The sequence below is a fragment of the Fistularia commersonii genome, chromosome 7, assembly GCF_037954325.1.
Source record: "Fistularia commersonii isolate RoL2024-O1a breed Wild chromosome 7, RoL_Fcom_v1.0, whole genome shotgun sequence".
In the NCBI taxonomy this organism is placed as follows: Eukaryota; Metazoa; Chordata; class Actinopteri; order Syngnathiformes; family Fistulariidae; genus Fistularia; species Fistularia commersonii.
Genome location: NC_141290.1, coordinates 16,319,703 through 16,332,272, shown reverse-complemented (window position 1 = coordinate 16,332,272; position 12,570 = coordinate 16,319,703).

Genomic DNA, 12,570 nt, shown 5'->3' with positions numbered 1-12,570 from the left:
TTTCAAAGGATCTGTCACCCGTCAAAGTTGGAGTGCAACACAGACTTAAAGAGAAAACAGCATTTCAGGCTGTTTAACTGACTAAAAGGCGGTGGGTCTTTTTGTATTTTACGCATGATAAGTCAAGTTGTAACCACGCCTCAATGCTTAAACGCCTCAGAAGCAGATATCAGTGACAGAAAATGAAGGCCTAAGTAGTAGTTTGAAAAGTGACACTTGAACTTAATCACAGTTGAGGGTTTAATGACCATAAGATTCAGATACACAGTTTGTTGGAACACACAAATTTACCGGTAGACTTCAGCCAGTTATATGAAATGACAAACCGAATTCTAAAAATGATGATTTATCCTTTTGCTGAATATTACCACTCAGAGACTGAACTCTAGCTTCAGTTGATAGGGTAACTTGGTATCAAATTGTTACAGCAAGGTAACGTTTTCTCTGTAAATGTGAAATAGCAATCAGAATGAGCAAAATGTTGCCCATCAACATTATTTCTTTGATATAAAACAATACCATCATCTTCTTCATTGGATAAAACTTTTTTTTCCTAGCTGTGTCCAATTAGCTTGACTATCCAATGACTCTCTTACCTGATTGTTTCCTTAAGTGATTTCACAATTCGGTGAGTTCGAGCTGTGGATTCGATTATATGGATGTTACAATAATACACAAACTGTGAAAGTGTCACGAAATAAAATTTTTGAGACCACAGCAAGAAATAACCTTAACAAATATGCAGTAGATCTTTCATTAAAAGAGAAAATATACCCTGTAAAGTTTTTTTACAGGATAAAAAAGAAAAACATTCAAACAGAATCCCCAGTTTCAATGGATAGCAACTAATCAAAACTGTATGAAGAATATTGAAGAAAATATCACCAATTTCCAGAATTTGACGATCAATAAAACAAACCAAATAAAGAAATACAGGACCCAGGAGTGTGGAAACATGAAGTATGATGAGACAGACAAAAAACAAACCTTTCTTATTAAAATCTGTAATTTAAATCTGTAAATCAGTGATCTCTTTCAGATCAGTCATATATTTTTTGTTTGACAGTTTTTAATTTAGTATCCGGGTCGGGTCCTTCAGTGATTGTCGAACAGCCTGTAAATCACTGTCTCCTCGAATACAGTCTAAATTTGACCAAAGCATTAAGCTTGAATTAACTGAGCTCAGTACATGAACATGTCCAGTCCCTTTAACTTGTCAGATCACGCTTGGATCCATCCATGTCATGTTCACAGGTGGAGTTCAGTGGCTGCCAAATAAATCATATCTACTATGGGTTTATCAGAAGGTAGACCCTTGCAACGAAGACGGGAGGACAAAAGGAATGATGCACGCTGCTATTGTTATGATCACTGTAAATTATTGATCAAAAATTTGTTGTTATCTCAGCCCTTGTCTCAATATGCATCAGATGAAAGTGTCAGTGAATTCAGTGAACCCCTGGCAACAGGAACAGTGGATCCAGTTACCAGCCAGTTGAGTGAGTCAGCTGCACAAAACAAATGGGAGGGAGCAGGCAGGGGAGCTCGCTAACAAGGCAGAGACATTCAGTGTTTTGACGCTGTACCCTGCCAGTCCAACAACAGGCGTGGAAATTAAATTTCCCCCCAAACCTGACATTTTACCACGATTAAATGTATTGTGGGAAAGGTCTTCTTGCGCCAACCGTGTTCTCTGATGTTGCAGATCTTACTCATTTCCTATGATGAATTCTCCAAAACAAGTTAAGCTGAATTAATTCAAACCACTGGGCACAAAAGGAGCACAAAGCTTTATGCAGCTCTTGAGCTCTCTAGCCTACATCTTAGAGGATATTATACAACACAGCGGCACTAAAACTTTCCAGTTTCTCACCTCCAAAATAAAGGTGAAATAGGTTTTTCACCCCTGCTACCCCCTCTTATAATGAGGTCATTTTCAACTCTTGAGTCAGTGTGGGCAGCCTCTGTAAAAATACAACCACATCTCTGGAGAGAATAACTCGTGCAGCTATACACTAACACATGCACTATGACAACACAGACCCATGGGAAAAAAAATACTTTATTCCAGACGACAGTCTAGTCAAAAGCCTGACTTTTGACTTTTAGTTCAGCTGTCTGGCTCAGGTGCCCGGGGTCTGACTGAATTTTTGTTCGGTAAGAGCACAGTCACACAAACCTGAAATGTGTTTGCATTATTTCTTATCTTATCAAACACAAAGTTTTCAGTGTTTGTCTTTGTCTCTCGTGTATTCACTGCAGCTCCTGTTTCAACTGGAACCGATCTGTCAGCTACATTTTGTCAAGTGGACTGGGATCATATGGATAACACATACAAACATACATGCACATACACACATACAAACTATTTTAATAGGGGCCAGTCATTTGACACAAATTTATTGATATGCATTCCTTGACTCTTAGGAATTTTGAACACTTTCCATCAACATTTTGAAAAAACAAAAAAACAAAAAAAACATCGGCCAGCTTTTTAACAGAGCTAAGAGACCTTTCAACACAATGCATACTGTGGTTCCATGAACAGCTGAACATTTAAGATACCAAAAGAAAAAAACAGAGCTAATGGTCTCACACACACATAAAAATGTTTATATTTTTATTATCATGCTAATGTCATCCATGTTTGCAGTGCTTTTCTGACCTCTAATCAAAAAGAGCCCAGACTTCTGCCAGCGTCTCATACACAGTATACAAAGCGTTCTTCTCCTTTCTTAACTACCTATTTTGTCAGATAATTCATCACAACGTCTTGATAATATAACATGGGAAACACATTCTACAATAAAATCTTGTCAACAGTAGTGATGTTGTATCAGAGATGGTGAAAATTGTGGCAAGAATACAGAAACTCTACCAAAACGTCTAAATGATCTGAAAGCATCAGATGTGATAACATGTAGTTTTTTCCATGGCAAAATTAAAACAGGTTGCACGGTAACTTATCAGCTCCAATGTCTGTAACTAAAAAGAGTAATATGTAAATAAATAACATTGTTATTAGTAGTAGTATTAATAATATGATAATAAAATAATGATAATGATAACAATAATAATAATAATAATAATAATAATAATAATAATAATAATAATACATTAAAATCTGACACTTGCTATGAGTCATAGACATTTTAACATTTCACTTCATGCTTTGAGTGCCATTTAGCCCATAATTCATACTCTAAATTTTAAAGTTTCAAGCATTTTAACCCAATGCCGTGTCATGTAAGACCTCAAAAATATGTTCTGACAGAGGGAATTACATCTTTACTAAAAATCAACATCTAACTTCAACCTGCCATCGGCGACCTTGGGTCTGACCTTGACCGAGCTATCCTTATCTTAACAGCGGTCACTGTGTGTCAAATGATTTATGTCACAGGCACTTGATTTTCATCTCTAAACGGGAGGTGAAAGAGAGGGTCTCCCAAATGTAGCATTGTCAAGAGCAAGAGCATGAACAACATAAGGACTACCTTGTCCACACACACACACACACACACACACACACACATACACACGCACACACATACACACACACAGGGAAGATAAGAGAAAGTAGATCAGCACTTCCTCTGCCAGAAACGCTAATGCTAATCTACTGACACACATGCATGCTTGTGAATATACTTGTGAGGACTTTCAGCTATGTGACATAATCCATTTCCTTACAGACAAACCTTAATCTAAACCTAAATCTAATATTAACCCAGCTATTTAACGGGGTTAGCATCTGAGACATTGTCCTCTTTCAACAATGGCTTCATGTTCATATATTTTCAAAGGTGTTCCCAATTGCCCTGTGTTGGTTTGCTCGGAAAGATATTCATTTTGATGTCCCTTGGACTGTTTTTCTCTCTCAGACCAAATAAAAAGCAAAACGAAAAAAGCCAGAGGACATCAGATCTTATCTGCTCAGACATCAAGGCAAATTACTTTTAGTCCAGGTTGGGGTTAACAAGAGTTCTGGGCCTTGAAGCCAGTTTAGACTGGTGACCAAACCGTGTAATTATATCTTCATGTGATGCTCAGTGGATTCAAGATTCAAAGCATTTATTGTCACATGCAGAGTAGAAACATATTTGTACTGTGAAAGTCCTACTTTGCTGAGCATATGGATATCTACAGATACAAAATAATGATGGTAAACATGATTATAAATATGAACAGTGTTGGCAGTGCAATAAGACATTTGAGTGCAGTTTGTCTGGAAAAAGAAGCAGAAATGAAGAAATGCTTGGTGAGTTTGGTGTGCAACTCACAAAGTGCAGGTGCAAGGATGAGTGCGGTTTAAATGGGCAGTAGTTACATGTGCAGATGAGTGCAAAACTGGCTGTGCTGCATGTAAAGTGCAGAAAAAGAAGAATAAGTGTCAGTTGTTTAGGAGTCTGATGACAGTCAGGTAGAACGAATTCTTCATTTGTGTCGTTCTACATTTCACACTCCTGTACCTCTGGCAGGTACATTAAGAGCGGAGGGTGGTGGCTATGGCGTCTGAGGTGGACCTGTATGCAAGATGCAAGGGGTCTCGGGTTTCCAGAATGTTGTTCTGAATGCGGGCCAGCACCACTCTTTCGAAACACTCGAAAAAGTGTCGGAGTGAGTGCTACTGGCATGTAGTCAGTCAGGCAGGTGGGTGAGCTCCTCTTGGGGAGGGATACGATCGTTGTGTTCTTGAAAGAGATGGGGCGGTGCTCTGCATGAGAAAGAGGTTGAAGATGGTGGTGAGAATATCTGCCAGCTCATTGGCACAAGCTCCGAGGGCCTGTAGTTCAGTCCTGCAGCCTTGTGGGGGTTGATCCTTCTCTGGATCGTGAAGACTTGAAAAAATAACAACTGGCGTTGAAAACATGGGTGGAAATGTTCATTTGGTGCAAGAGGGCGTTATCTAAAGGACAAGAAGTAAAGGTGACATTTTAAGTAGATAAGCAACCGAAGGTTAGCTTCTCAAAATTAGTTTTACTGTTTGGTGGAAAGTGGAAGAGAAGGTACTACTACTTGGACTCTGTATCTCTCATAGGCTTGGGGTCACCAGGAGAATGTAGCGTCATGGTCATCCAGATTTTAACTCCCTAAATTCTATCACCGTCAATGTTTTTTGATCAGTACGAGTACATCTGGAGAACGTAGTGTCATGGTCATCCAGATTTTAACTCCTAATATTCTATCAACTTCAACGTTTTCTGATCAGTAGGGGTACGTCTGTGAGAAGCTCAGTAGATTCAACGAATGAATCATTAAATCCATTACATTACTAAATAATCTAAGCCAAATATCCATGCCAACCAAGATCCCAGATCACTTTTACCCTCCAATTGTTGTGGGGGATGCATCGGGGGCCCGAAAACCCCAAAACTCACAACAGGAGCCATAATAGTTCTAATAGTTCCATGTCCTTGTCAGAAATTTTGGCTCCATGATCCGCTGAGCTGAAGCAATAGGAATGAATGGGTCTGTGCCTAAAACATAGAGCAAACATCTCCGCATTATGTCTTATTTGAATTTTATTCATCCTGCAAACTGCATCTATTGTTGGCTTCCCTTACCACTTCCCGTAATGCAAAATGCATTACTTACAACACCACTCCCTCTTGAGGGTCTTGTGGAGTCCACTCTTTGTACAAACTAAGTGCACACACTCACTCTCTCTTGTTTCGGTGTGTTTAAGAAAATAAACATACTCTCGGTATAAATTCAATCTTTTGGAGGGAAGCAGTCTTTTGTCTTACTGTGAAATGAATTTTTTTAGCGGGTGTTACTGTCAGGGTTGGTACGCAAACCCATCACCATGGTGACTCACACCTATGTTGCTACCTAAGTTGCAGGCACTCACGCATAGATTGGTTGACTGGAAAGTCACATCTAATTCACATATATATTATAGGGCCAACAGTCGGTCTTCAAGATCAAATGTGAGAGGTGAATCCAACATAAATTAGCAAAGACTCTTGATATCACTGACTAATCTAAAACAAATCAAACAAACAAAGCATTGAGAATTAGAATGAGTACATCAGATAACTGTTAATGGTCATTAAATAAACATATCCTTTGTTCAGTCACTGATTTTTTCCGAGATACCGCGGACATTGAAGCGTCTTTTTGTTTCTTGTTTTTTTTCCCAGTTTGCGTTGTTTTGTCACTTTATACATTGGAAAGCTTTTACTGAGCATTATAAATAATTCTGGAAGGAAAGTGACAACTTTTCTATATTACAGAAACTTCTTGCCACATACTTTTTTGTCATCTGAGAAAAACACCCAAGGGGCAAGTGATTATGTTTTTAGAAGAACCTCGAAAAAATTTGCATGGACAATTTTCTCACTTGCCTCTAAGGGGATCTTTATGGCCTATGAATAATGGCAAAATGCAAAAAACAAATCTAGAGGTCCCCTTTGCTTAGTGCAACATAAAATCTTTATCACACCCCGTGAACTACCCTCCTCAGTATCCATAAGTGGAACTCTGTAACTTTATATAACTTGGTCTCAGTTTAGGAGAGCAGTTTTATTATTACGCTGTGCTTCCCCTTTAATTGAGCCCAGTCTTTGCTGTAACCCCAGCCATTTGTCTGTGCAACTGCAAGATATACCCAAGAGCATGTGTGTGAAAATCAAGACCCCGTAATTTAATGTGAAGCTTTGAAAAGTCTTTCCCAAATCAGGTCCTTGTCCAGATCTTTATTCCTGGTCATTTTTTCTCATATACTTTGGGAGTAGAAAGTGTTAAAAGCATTTTCTTTTAGACACCTGTAGGGAAAAGCTGTTTTTGTGCTTAATGTTCAACCACAGGTTACAGGACAATAGGAACGTCCACAAAGCTGAAAGGACAGAGAGCAAAAAATAGCATGTTTGGTCAGGTTTCACAACATTTGCTGTGAAACCTCATTGAAATCACAAATACATGGTAATTTTTCCACCAGACATCTTAACCAATCAGAGAATAATGCCAGCCCTTCAGGTTCCAAGCACAACCAAAAAACCCTGGAAGGAACAACTGTTACCTCAGTATGCATGCGTGTGTGTGTGTGCGCGCGCACGCGCACATGCACGTGATGGGGGGGGTTATGAATAGATGAAGTGAAGGAGGGAGGAGAAGGAGGAGTGGATGGATTTGGCCACGAAATGAAGTTTGGAGTGGAAAAGTACAGCTCTCTCCACTCTGGAGGCGGAGACATCTGTCCCTGGGCCAAAAAATAGCCAATCAGGAAAAAGAAAAATAAATTGATTGACAATAGGGCTTAACAGCATGAAAAACCAGCTGAGGGGTTTTATGAACATACAGAACTTTCAGTGAACTTTCAGTATTTAAGTTGAGAAACAGACACTTCTGGATTCAAGTGAGCAGTGAACACTGATGATGGCTATTACACTATTTACCCACCTGTCATCGTGTTTTATGATTATTTGTCTTGTTGTACACCCTTGTATTTTCATTAAATGTCGTTATCCTTGGAAGAATATCTCGATTTTTTTTGTTTTAAAAAAAGGACTAGAAATGCAAAAGAAGATTATAATGCAAATCTACAAAATACACCCTTTTTCTTTTTTCTAGGCTAAATATCAACGATACAGGTTTACTCGAGGATCTGAAGAACAGATTTTACGTACTTAAAATCACTCATTTGACACCTAGTTTAGCTTGAACTGTGACAGAACACATGCTCTTCAAAAGAAAATATTTCCTTCTGGTGAATTTGGTGACCCAAATGTTATGGATAAAAGATGGATCAATTTTGCAATGTATATGTTTTGGAACATCTGTGGCAGTTTGGTAGTGACTTATTTGCTTCGTGTTTGATAAACTGAAGCAGCAGGAATGTTGTGTTCAATGCAATGCACTGCACAATCGGTGCTTCACGCTTCCTGCTGTTTATCTGCCATCTTGTGTGACAAGTGGAGGTGCAGGACAAGACTTGAGATCATAGCTGTTATTCTCAGTGATAAGACGAACACTTTTGCAGGAACACGACAGACATGACACGGTTGTCATGTGACCTCTGTCATTTTAACTGTCGGTAGAGGTTTAGATTACCTTTCACACCATGTTCCAGCCATAGTGTTTTCATCTTCAAAAGCACCGCATTCAAGGCCTCATGTTTTTGATCAGAATTTCTCATTTGGGATTCATGTAGACTTAAGTATGAATAATTAGTTATGATACTCGATCCCCGGTGTGTTCAGAGCCCTTGTATTTTTCTGCAGCTTGTGCAGTGTGATACAACAATATTGCACAATGCAAGATGTAATGGCTCAATCTGTCTAATATCTCTCTGGCCTCAGAGAAATACGGTGTAATTATGTTTAACTATATAAGTAATGATACTACTGTATAAACTTAAAAGGAACGTTACTTTTTCCACGCTACTATTATTTCACAAAACAGTACAGTATATCCTCAACCTCTTTTGAATATTCTGTTCTTCATTTCATTGTGGACACATTCGTTAATGAAATTCCCAATGTCATGGAATAAAGAAATCAACAAGCAAGATTCATTTTCTATCAACATGTGCAATTGTGGTACCGATACCCTCACAGTGGTTTGAGAGAAAACGTCACATTTACCCATTGATCTTCAATATCATTAATGTGGTTCACCTTTCAGCAGGACACAGTGACGGATTACATTGCTTTTCTTAAGACGGATTAGAGACAGCGTAAAGATCTTTACTACTGGATCACACCGAGACGACAAGTACTGTTGTCATTCTGAGCTACCAAGAAGCCATGAGCTTGGAAATATCTCAGCCAAGACACAAAAAAAGACACATTAGAAATGAAAGAATAAACAAAATGAAGCTGTCAAAACAGGAAGGACACTAAAGAGTGGATTACATAAGTCAACGCCACAACATATAGGGAGGCGTTTTTATTCAAACAAGTGATGAGTGATGGAAACAAGGAGCGTGTGACAGAGAATATACTTATATGGATAAAACACTGTTCATTGCAGGAAATCATCTCATATGTCTTTGTGAGCTTTGTACTGAGACTCAGACATCAGGGGAGATTTCGTCAGCCTGCAGGAAATGTGTACTATCGTGATAGACAGTAATTACACGGAGGGGGTGACATGTACATGGAATTAGTTATGGTAGGAAGGTTGAGAAAACTTTTAGAAGAAAAAAAGCCCCTTTGGCAGAAGTTAGCCTTGATTCTCACCTTCTGTCAGAGGGAGAAATCTGATCCGATCTAATCTCATCTGATGTGATCTGATCTGACCGGGCAGCAATGACCGGCCGAGATTATCTGTCAATGATGAGGGGAGGGGGGGGTTATACAGATTCAGATAAACCCAAGACCGAGCAAGTAATTCTAGTTGACTCATATTCGTTGATGGCCTAACATGCCAATGCCAGCAAGTTTTTTGCTGCTGACAGTTATTGTGGCTATCAGTTAGAACTTGTCTATAATTTCTCACTGAAGAATAGAGCAGTGTTGACCTCATGTCCCAAAATGTCTTTTCATCTGTACTCTTAGACTTCCGCTTTTGTTTCTACTGGTTTTTTTTTTTTTTTTCTTGCCAACATCCAATTTCCTATCACTCTCGCTCTCAGAGCAGATAAAGATCCAGTTCACATTTAAATGCGTCAAGCTCAGTTGACAAACGTGTCGTTGACACCGCCTCCCAAAACGATCGATTGCTGTAGTCAAAGATGATTTCTTCAAGGTTTGCCTGGCAAAAAAAGACTCAGATCCAAAATCATTTTAACTTTCAGGCACCAGCAAACAGGCTGTGTCTTGCAGCAGCACTAGTCTGGGGAATATGTCATGAGAACAATACAAAATAAAAAAAAATAATAATGAAAAAAAAAATGTTCTCCACAAAATTAGCAAACCAAATAGCTATTGGGACCCACTCTGAACAAACAGCAGGTTTTTGCTCTCTGCATGAATATCAGAGCACCACCTCTTCTCTGCAAACACCAAGTAATGTTATTTAAATGTCATTCCTGTGGAATGACTTTTAATAATGTTTCATGTAACCATGGAAACAAAAATGATCAAAAACCATGGCAAAAAAATCTAAGCAAGCATGACGGAAAGATCAATAAATTACATTTGTTTCAGGTATTGAGAGATCTTTAAAACATTCTTTAAACACATTCTGGAGATTCTCCACCTTTCTCCTCCTGCACCTCTTTCCCCCTCTCTCTCTCTCTTCTTAAACAACTGTCACATATTTCTGTGTCTTGCTCCTTCTTCCTCTGACAATTCTCTCCTGTCTCTCTGCCTCCACCTCCCCCTCCTTCTGTCTTCCTTCTTCAGATTCTGACTCTGTTCTTTTTTTAACCACGTGTCAGATTTTTCTGTAGCGTTCCTTCATCTTGTTTTTCCTGTCCAATTTTTGTCTTTTTTTTTTTCACCTCCTCCACCACCATTCTTTCCTCTCCGGCTCCGTTTTCTCTTTCTCCTCACGCGCCTGTCTTTCTCGCCTCATGCAATCTTGTGGATTTTCTTGGCCGACTAACTGTTCCTGTTTTGCCCCCCGATCTCTTTTTTCTTTCTATTCTCCATCCCCTGTTTTCTTCTAAGGGAAGATCATCCTCGCCTCGTCTTCCTCCGTCTTGCTTTTGTTTTTTGTGCATACTGCAAAAAAATTTTTTTTTTTTTTTTACAAGGAACAGCTGTCATTTATAATCACCTGTGTCTATTGTTGTGGTATTTCAAGGCTGACACTGATCTATGGAAACAAACAGTTCCCGCCCACCTCTTCCCTGCTCCTTCTGAAACTCCACCCCCCAGGGTTGCCATAGCAACACACAAAACCTCTACTCAGGGACTAAACGGCTGAAAAGGTCTTGACCACTAACTTAGCTCACAATACATGAGCAGTTTTATTGTTCGCATGGAATTTTAAACTCACAGTTTTTATTCTACGGTGTTATTATTCTGAGAGAGTTTCATCACACAAGCAAAGTAACTGCAGGTGAAGTCAGATGTATTCATAAACAACCGCTACTCATCGATGTGCCTCGGCAGTAACTATTACAAATGTGTTGTTTGCCAAGGGAGAAATAACATAATGATTTGCACCCAAAAAAATTATTCACTGGAAGAACCAGTCAGAATACAAAAACAGTTTTAGGCTACTTACAGTCGGTTTTACATGTTTCCCATCAGATATCATTAAATCAACCATGCTCACTTTGGACTTTCCAGATGGTTTCATTATGTCATCTCTACAAGCTATAGAAATAATGAAACTGAAAAGTGTATTTTAGTGGTTGTGATGCTGATGTCCTCAAAAGCCAAAAAAACCAAAAAAAAACAAAAAACAAAAAGGTACTTCTCACTTGTCCCCTGTCATCGTAATCTCTCTCTCTCTCTTACTTCATAAATGTCAATATCCTGTGAAGTCATGCAAGGAATTTGTAATAAACTAATTGAAGTCTGGAATCCCCCCCCACGTCACCCATGTCTTTCACGCAGCTGTGAAAGGTTGTGTTTGGAGGGGGTGGGGCTCCCGAAGAACAGGGTCTCTTAATTCACTGACAACAGCCTCGGTCATTCAATACAACAGGACGTGTCTCCTCCCCAAATTGCTTGTAATGCTAGATTAAACCTCAAATATTGTGCAAGTTCTACTTCTAGACCAAAGACTTGAAGTGGAGTGCGTTAAGTGAATGTGAAACTGACACGTCATTCAGAAAGATTACTGGTGCTTCTTATCAAAAAGGAAACAAAAATGACAGGCAGCAGCAAAAGAAAATGGCTGACAATTCTTTTCCTTTCAGCTTTTCCCTTCAGGGGTCGCCCCACCAAATCAACCTACTCCATCTAACCCTGTTCTCTGTATCCTACTCTTTCACACCAACTACCTTCATATCCTCTCTCTCTACATCCATAAGCCTTCTCTTTGGTCTTCCTTTAGAGCTCCTGCCCGGCATCAATTCCAGCATCTGTCTGCCAATATATTCACTATCCCTCCTCTGTACATGACCCAACTATCTCAGTCTGGCTTCTCTGACCTTCTTTCCAAAATATCTAACGTGGACTCATTCCTAATCCATCCTTGTCACTCCCAAAAAGAACCAAGACATCTTCATCTCTGAGACGTCCAACTCTGCCTTCTGTTTTTCTTTATTGTCACTGTTCCTAGGCCAAACAGCATCGCTGGTCTCACCACTGTCTAGTACACCTTTCCTTTCATTCTGGCTGATAGTCAAATATATTCTGTCTTGTTGCAACTAACCTTCATTCCTCTCCACTCTAGAGCATACCTACAACTCTCTAGATTTTCCTCAGCCTGTTCTCTGTTCACTACAGATCACAATGTCATCTGCAAATGTCATGGTCCATGGAGATTCCTGTCAAACCTCATCAGTCAGCCTGTCCATCACCACTGCAGACAAGAAGGGGCTCAGAGCTGATCCCTGATGATGTCCCGCCTCCAACTTGAACTTCTCTGTTACCCCAACAGCACACCACACCATTGTCTCACAGCTAGCATACATGTCCTGCACCAGTCTAACATACGTCTCTGCTACTCATACAGTATGAGAGTTCCTCTCTTGGCACCCCGTCATATGCTTTTTCGAGGTCT